General features: G+C 32.6%; 1 pseudogene; it reads right to left on the reverse strand.

The window, feature by feature from the left end:
* Positions 1-508: 508 nt before the first annotated feature.
* On the reverse strand, positions 509-617 carry LOC120595887 (uncharacterized; annotated as a pseudogene).
* Positions 618-9,261: the final 8,644 nt, after the last annotated feature.

Below are 9,261 nucleotides of genomic sequence, written 5' to 3' on the forward strand. Positions count from 1 at the left end.
CTTCTTATCAATTGAGTGTGTGTGTGTGTGTGTGTGTGTGTGTGTGTGTGTGTGTGTGTTTCTATTGAGGGATACTTTTTTTAATAACAAAATATCATAGATTGGGCAGCATATCAGCAACAGAAATTTACTTATCTTACATGCATTATATGGACTATTAATAAAAGTAAAAAAAAAGTCAATGACCATAATATCTGGTCTTCAATGCAATTATAACATAAAGTTATATACTACTTAAATTATCTCTAGAAAGTTTATTTTTCCCCTAGTGTCTCAAAATGTAAGCAATTTTTTTAGTGATTTACTTAATTGTACCTCTAATATTTTCCCAGGAAAAAACTGACAATTCTCTAAATAAAGAGTTGTCACTTTAATTTTTAATAAAATTTCTGTGCTATTCTGGAATGAACAGTATTATAATGATGCAAAATATGGCTTCTTAAAAGCACATTGATTTTATTAATTTATTAACTTATGTCAAAACACTTTTAACTACTTTGTTTTTTAAAGTCTACAGCACCTGGCCTTCCTAGGTGGTCTCCGATCCAAGTACTAACCAAGCACAACCCTGCTTAGCTTCCAAGATCAGGTGTGTTCAGGGTGGCATGACTGTAGACTTAACTACTTTCAACAAGGCCTTTTTGTTTCTTTTTACTCTCAAAGTGTTAAAAATCAGATTATAATTTTAGTCATTATTACTAATTAAATTTCAAGCAAATATTTTTTATCTTGTTCACTATCTTTGTCTCTATAATCATACCCGTAGAATTGCAACGTCAATTCTACGGGTATGATTATAGATATTATGCTCACACACATACATACATATACAAATATATGTATATATAATAAAACAAAGTGATTTTTAATGAAAGCAGTATACATAAGTATCATAATTGATTGGTTATAGCTTAATTTGTTGATTAACATGAGAAGATAAAATAGAGATAATCTCAAAAGTAGTGAGATGTCAGTGATGAATAATTATTTTTCCACTATATATGCCCTTCTTTTTACTTAACAGAGAGTTAGTGATAAAGACATAGAGTAAAATTTGGATCAGATATCTTCTTATTGAAGGGTGATTCTCAAACTAGAGTCCATAGATTCTTGGCTAATTTACTTTAAATATTAAGCTCAATTTATTATTTGTCAAAAATTGTTGAAATCTTAAACAGAGGCAGCATATTCATGTCATATCAATTACCACATTAAAACTATTTTTTCACAGCTTCGGCATCTAATTTGTTTATGCAGTCACCTTGATGTCATATAGTATTATTTGGACTACCATTAGCTATTGAGAAAAAAAATATTAACTATAAAAGAAGGAACTAGAGCATGAAGGAGATATGGCATATTTGGATTGATGCAGGCATGCTTTGGAATGCATTTGGGCTCTGTCTCCACACAGTACTGTTACATTTAAATTTAGAGTTAAGATCCTCCATTTTGGGTTTGTAAAGGATGGGAATGGAGCTATACCACTGTTGAGGAAGCTAAGAGTTGGATTTCAGGCATTTGGCTTACAGGATTGCATGTGATAAAATATTATCAGGACATTGAGGCTGGAGTGATCAATACGTATTCGTGGCAGTCTTAATTTCCCTTATGGACAAGGGAATTTTAAAAAATGGATGCCATCTGGGCCCCCAATATAGTGAGATGATGCCATACTTGCTGTATTTTTTCCCTAATATCTTTCTATAAAGCTAAGTAAATATGACATTATATTATATTGGTTTCAACTGATGACCAACCTGTAACTATAGCTGTGTTGCCACATAGAAGTTTTAGATGTTGAGGAATATAGGTACGGGGGCAGCCTGGGGAGTTCTGATGAGAATATGATAGCCCAGTGGCTGTTTTTCTACATATGATTTTACTGACAAAATGCTTGTTTCAACTCCAGAAGCCAGCTTTCCCAAGGAACCTTGTCAGAGTCACTCCCTTTGTCCCAGGTTGGATGAATATAAATCCAATCAAGCCAATAAGGAAGAGAAACAAAAGGCCTTCACACAGGCTACTAAGATAGTTCAGCCACTGACATTGTTGAAAACTAAGTGCAGTGATCTGTATGTCCAACTACCTGGTGTCTGAAGTGATACACTATGGTAAAAGTTGAATGTCCTAGAGATGCTGAACAAAACTTTATAGGATTACGTAATATATCACTGCAGAGTATACTTGATTATCCCTAAGCAACATTAAGAATGTAAGTGAAGCTTGGGAGTTATTCAGGGCCTTAGGAAATTTGAAGATAGAAAAACGAGACTATGAGAGATATTCAGGTTTGACATCACATTTATGTGAATGTATAATTGGAATAGATGTAATATGTGCATTATGGTCTTGTCAGTACTAGCTCATAAGTAAATGTTGGGCAAGTGCATCCTCCTCCAGATTTTAACTGGACATACTAAATGTGAGGCCTTAGAATTTCCCAAACAATATCAAATATTAAGCAATCCTAGATTAGAAAATATAACAGAAAAATAGCCTTGATTAGAAGATTATGGAAGCTGTTTTGCTAGTTCCATGCTTCTTTTTAGTAGTCCTGGATGGCTCAGGAGATAAGACTGCTTTTAGAGACTGATTATTGACTACCATGGGTTTGAAAATGTGTCCCAGTCTCCCAAGTCAAGGAGAAAAATATTAATGTCCATAATGGAGAAGAATATTAAAGATATTCAAAAGAATAAAAGCTGACTCATATGATCTCCCAGACTTGCCTAATACCATTTTTTCTAATCCAATCTTGAAAAGCATAAGTCAAATATGGTTGGCTTTAATGTGGGACAGACTTCATTACATATGTATTGTTCTCTCCAAAGGACACCAAAATTTTCCAGCATTCTGTCACAACCTATAAGACAAGATTTGAAGCAAATTGAATTAATTCATGAGCTTGACATTGTAATGATAGGTATTCTCTCAGAAGAGGGTATCAGGGAAGATTTGGAAAGTGTAATATACATATGACTAGCCAAGAATGGTTCTTTAATCTGGCCAGGATTCAGGGTCAGCCCAATCAGTTCAGTTCCTGGAAATAACTTGTACTTAGGAGTATGTAGAATCATTGCAACAACAGTGAAGAAAAAATAGCTATCCTTTTTCAAGCTCTATTAATAAGAAAGGGACAATTCTTGTAGATCTTTCTGAGTTCTGATAAATATATATTATGTATAATATACTTCTGATAAAGATATATAGATAAATAGATATCTCCTATTTGTAAATCATGTTAGCCTTAATATACAAAGTGACCAAGGAAATATTTCTAAATATATATAGATAAATGTTAACTCCAAGAGATCCAGAGTGGGCATTTGTTCAAGCTGTCATTCTGAGAACTGATGATCCTGAAATAACCGTGATTTTGGTATCTTCTACCAAATCTCTGCAGATTGAAGTTTCTAGCAAAAGCCTAATTATGCCTCCCAAAGGCATCCCCTGGGATTATGGACTAGAATAGTCACCAGTGTGTGACTGTCTGTCTATCATCAGAGACCTTGTATTCACTATTTATTTTGAATAGAAAATAATTATTGGAAAATTTAGTCAAGATGAGTATAGTCTAAGATTTGCACCTCAAATCTCAAAAGCCATTGCAGACATGATCTTAATTTTTTATAAGAAGTAATGAATTTCAGCAAAATAATATTACCATGGTTAATTAATAATAAATTTAAATTTTGTTGGTTTTATAGTTTTGATTGCATAGGTATTGTTAACGCTGCAGGCTTAGATTTTAGACCTTTGAAGAAACCCACTACTTAATAATAGTGTAACTGGTATGCCGAATTTTACTTTCCTAAATATTAGTTTCCCAACTGTGAAATGGGCATGATAATATTTTACTTCGAGGAGTTGTTTTGAGTAATGACTGAGCTATTTCAAGTCAAGAATTTAGCACAGTGCCATGTACATATCTATTAATAATGTTCTGAATCTGTGTGTCTTATTTTATGGTTATATAAATGTCACATGACCAGGTTTCACATATCTCTCTATGAAAAAAAAATTCAAATACAATTACTTTTGATAGCAAACATACTTTGTATACTTGTTTCAATGAATGGTTGGGTAGCTTGTTAAACATTTATTATCACTTTTACTTGCCTGTACAAACATAAGGTTTTTTAAATTCTTTAAGTCTAAAGATATATTTTTTGCTTGGTTTAAGAAGAAAGTTTCTCCCACTTCCAGTTTGGAAATAATGTTTCTGTTACATTTGAATGTTTTCCGTTATGTTCACACACCTCATGCAGATGTACAATAAGTATTTTAATTGATATTAATTTGATTATTATTTTTTATAGATGGATTCATTCTATTTGGCAAGGACACTACAGTTAGGGTAGCCATGATTTGCCCTGAATAATATATAGTTGTAACAGTTTTTTAGTATAATTGTAAATGGAACTACAGCTAACTTTCAAATATGTCTCAGTTTGGATGATACATTACATATATTCTATTCTATAGATTTCTAGTGTGGTGCATGTAGAATATCCATATAGAAATGTCATCATATCATAGCAGTGGTTCTGATGTTTTAGTGCAACAGAATCACTTGTTAGAACACAAAGTCCTGCACTTCAATCTCAGCATTTATAATTCAGTAGGCCTGTGGTGGGCCCTGAGAAATTGCCTTTTTTAACAGTTTCCCAAGTGTTGCAGATTCTCTTGGTCTGGAGCTCAGATTTTGAGAACCACTACAATAGTGTAAACAGTTGCTATGTTGGAGGCAGTTTAAACTAAGGCTATACCATGATAAAGGACGATAAAGGCGCATTGAACCCAGAAGAATCTAAACACAATAATCTTGATTTCTATCTCTCCTGAAGGAAAACAAAAATGTTCAAATTGCTTATTGAATTTAAGCCTTCTAAAACCTGTCATGGGTTTGTTACCTTCATCATCAACTTCTACTGTAAAATTTGGAAAATTCTCAAGGTAAAAATTTGGAAAAAATACATTTACAACAACCTGGATTAATCTGGAGGGCATTATGCTAAGTGAAATAAGCCAGACACAGAAAGACAATAACTATAAGGTATCACTTTAATGTGGACTCTAAAAATAGAAAAAAGCTGATTTTAGAGAAATAGAGAATAGAATGGTCATTGCCATGGGTTGGAGAAAGTGTGAAATGGGAGATAAAAGTCAAAAGGCACAAACTTTCAATGATAAGAAGTTCTGAGGGTACAATGTACAGCATGTGAATATAGTTAATAATTAGGCACTGTATACTTAAAAAGTTGCTGAGAGTAGACCTTAAGCATTCTCACCACACACACAAATAGTTAACTATGTAAGATGATGGATATGTTAATTATCCTTATCTTGGTAATCACTCCACAATGAACATGTATTCTAATCATCACATTGTACACATTAACTATATGCAATTATATTTGTCAGTTATTCCTTAATAAAGTTGGGAGTAAATAAACTACAATTACACACATACACACTAAACCTATGTATTTATTTATTCACAATGTGACTTTTGATTCTGACATCCACATATTTAATTTATAAGCTTGTAAGTAGTAAAATAACTTAATTTTTAAATGTGATTCTCTCCAAATTAGTATAATAATAATACTCCTTAATGACTTTTTTATTGTTTGAAACATAATAAAAAGTGTCCATTCTTTGTTTTATGTGTATTCTTCTAAACAAGACTGAAATTTCCTTGAGGTAAAAAGGACTGAGCCATTTATATCTTTTTATTTTTGGAAGCACAAAGTATCATGCCTTTAGTATAATGTCTATTCAATGAATATTACATACTAGTTAAAATATTGCTTTGGTTTTATAAACTATCAAATGAAACAAAAAATAAAACTGTACTGTTTTAATTATGCTCTAGGCACAAGACTAGGTACTTATGTACATTATTTCATCGACTATCACAATTTTTTGTGTAATATTATTACAGGTTATTGGTGAATAAATCAAATCTCAGAAAATAAAGTAATAATTTGAAATAGAATTCTAAAATCAGGTTTCTTTCATGGTTGCTTCCTGCTTGAAAAATATTGTTTCTAAGTAAACATCTTAGTAACAGAAATGAAATAAAGCTGCCTTAAGGTGAAATTCTAGAAAAAGACAGAAGGAAGGACAGTATGTTTGCAAATATTTTACTCATGATTTTATCTAACTCTTTATAAAAATATGAGTTCATAAATCAAATTAAAGTAGATTATTTTTTCTATGAGGCCAAGTGAGAGGCAAAGCTTGTGGAAACATAACATTTAAATAATAATTAATATGATAAAAAAAGAAACATTTAATGTAATAAGCAGTGTTCTATTTGAGAGAAAAAAATAACACTCATCCGTGATAAAGGAAACTATTAAATGCATAAAAATTTTACTATACCTAGAAATCAAAGCAGGTGTCTGATTAATATTTAAGAGTCTACATCAAATATAATTACATACATATTTTGTTTAGAATGTGCCTACTAGATTTCTTTTTGAGTTTTATTGCAGGAAAAGTGAAGAACGCTGGAAAGTTGAAGTAAAAGGAATTCTTCTACCTAAATTATCTATGTTGGCTTCAGGCAGAAATTTCATTTATCATCTCATCTTGTCACTCTCTCTTTAATTATATTAGAAAGTAAGTTTCCTGGGAAAAAGCTGTTGGCAGCAGATTGGTGACCAGTTCACCTAGAAGAAAAGCAGGTTTATAAATAAAGCTAAGAGTCAAAAAAATTGTTTAACTCTAGCAACAAAACACATTTTACAATTGATTGCTTGGAATTAATTACCATTTTGTCAGGGATATGTGAAAAATCTTCATTTTCACTTCTGCTTGAGGCTTGCTTCTATTTCTGAGAATAGTTTTAAGTAGAAACGTTATTAATTTAACAGATATTGTACTGACCTAATAAAAACCTAAGAAAGTTAGAGACATTTATGATATGCATAAACAAAACATATAACAGTTCACACACATACAATTAATTTCCTCAAATAAGCATTAGTTCAAAGCTTATATTTGAAATATATAAATGTGAACTGATAAGGCATAAATTAAATATGTGGATTATGGTGTAATGTAAAGATTAAGTGCTTTTATTTCTCCATGCAATGTGAGTGGACATTGAGTTTACAGATGTAGTGAGGTTTTATATAATAGGATTGGAAAAGGCTCACTTGCTTAAAGTTGTCTTTTTATAATATTGTACTTTTTTTTCCTCTTCCTACATGGGCAAAGGAAGAAAAAAAAAGGCATGCGTTTTCCTAAATATCCCCATCCTTCAAATTGATGCTTTGCAGAATTATCTTTTTAAACATACATCAGTCTTCAGTTATCCTACAGATAGAAGAAAATTAGTTAATGACTTAGAGTGAAGCCCCCAGGAGGCTTTTGTGGAAAAAAAAAAAAAAAAAACTGCATAAGTTCAACAAGGATAATGAATTTAGCTCACAGTAGTTCACATACTGGTGGTTTAATAAGCACATTATAGTTGAAGAAAACAACAAAGTTCCAGGGAATTGGTTTTATTTTGGTTCTCTTTCAAGTGGCTTTCTCCTTTACATATTTATTCTATTTGAGAATTACTCCTTTTTTTTTAGGTTTATTCTCTTGACTCTAGTGATTCTCAAACTTTAGTATGCATCAAAATCCCCTAGAGGGCTTGCTAAATTACAAATTGCTGAACCCCTCCTCCAGAATTTCTAAATCAGTAGTCCAGAATGCACCTTGCCGCTGCTTTGAGAACCAAGGCCCTGCTGAGTCTTCTCCAAATGCATGCTACTTTCCTTTAATCTACGTTCACTCAGAGTATTTCTATTTCTCAGGTAACACATTAACATTTCAAACACTCATAACTCCCTACATTAAGGCATTTAGTAATGTTTAGTCTCTGTACTTCTGCAGGCATTGTGCTAGAGAATGGAAAGTATGACCCTTGAACTTTACCTAGAGGAGCCCCTGACCCAGGAACCTTTATATACCTCCTACTCTGGACCTTTTGCCTACCTGCCCCCAAGAGGTAAAGGAACCAAAGAGGACATACCTAACTGGAGCCAGCATCTACTTTTCTAGACCATGTTATGGTTTTCTATGCCCTGGAATTCACTGTTCAAACAGCTTTGAGTCTGTCTAGAGTTAGTCCATTTCTTCCATAGGACCATCCTCTCCAAAGCAGACAGTGGGACCATCGTGCAGACCCCTAACCTGTGTCATGGCCAAGGGCAATATTTTTTTAGGTAGATGTGAATAGAACTTAGATTTGGGGGCTAGTAGTCCACACATTTGCACATGGGTCCTTGTGGTGCAGGATCTAGCCAAATGATAGGAAGAGAATGGGGACAAACTGTGGGTCCAGGGCCCAGAATCCCTATGCCGCCATATATCTCTTTAAAGAATCTGAAAATTCTGCATTTGAATCTGGTCTTCGAGGTCATTTTAAGGGTATATTTCTCAAGAATGAAAAAACAAATCATTTTTAACAATTGTTTTACCTTTACTAAAAGTTCATTTTAAAAATTAGACATACACCATATACAACTGCTTTTGTACTCATGTTTTAGACTTCTCAACTATCAAGGACAAACTTGAGTGTAAGGATTCAAAGACGAATAACAGCTACTTAAAATTTTGACAAAGTTTCTGATTCAGAAGTTAAAATTTTTACATAACTGTGAACCTATGAATTCATTTATTCTACATTTAAAGGTAATGTGAAAAGCTCTAGATAATGTGATATGGTGACTCAATTCCGTAGTAAATTAAAATATGATGACCAATATTAGATTCTTTCCTGTGAATAAGCCCTATTTGGAATGATTGAGTAAAACAGAGAACGAGAATGCTGAACATATACTTATGTGAAGAGGAATGGCAACTAAGTGGATTCAAGACCTCAGAAAGTAGAGATTAGGGGATGTATTTTTCTACTGTGTGAGGATATTATGATTTCAAGTATAGTAGAAGAAACAGAAAATCCTATTCAATCTGGTTTACATGATACAGAGAATCTATTAGATAAAAAGGCACGTGGTAAGTAACGTAGGGTTGAAATAGTTTGATCGGGATTCTATCCTTTGGTTTTAGGTGATATGTCTATCAAGTGGATGATTTATCAATTCTCTTTACCCTGTAGCTCACTTCTTTCTTATCTTTCTATCTGTCTATAGTCAACATTATCCAGGATAGACCCTAAATGTCCTGAACCTACAAGTAAAAGTACTTGAGCTTTACATAGATGACACTCTACTCTCCTCCAATCTAACTCTA

Source organism: Pteropus medius, unplaced genomic scaffold (assembly GCF_902729225.1).
Source record: "Pteropus medius unplaced genomic scaffold, Ma_sr-lr_union100, whole genome shotgun sequence".
NCBI classification, from domain to species: Eukaryota; Metazoa; Chordata; class Mammalia; order Chiroptera; family Pteropodidae; genus Pteropus; species Pteropus medius.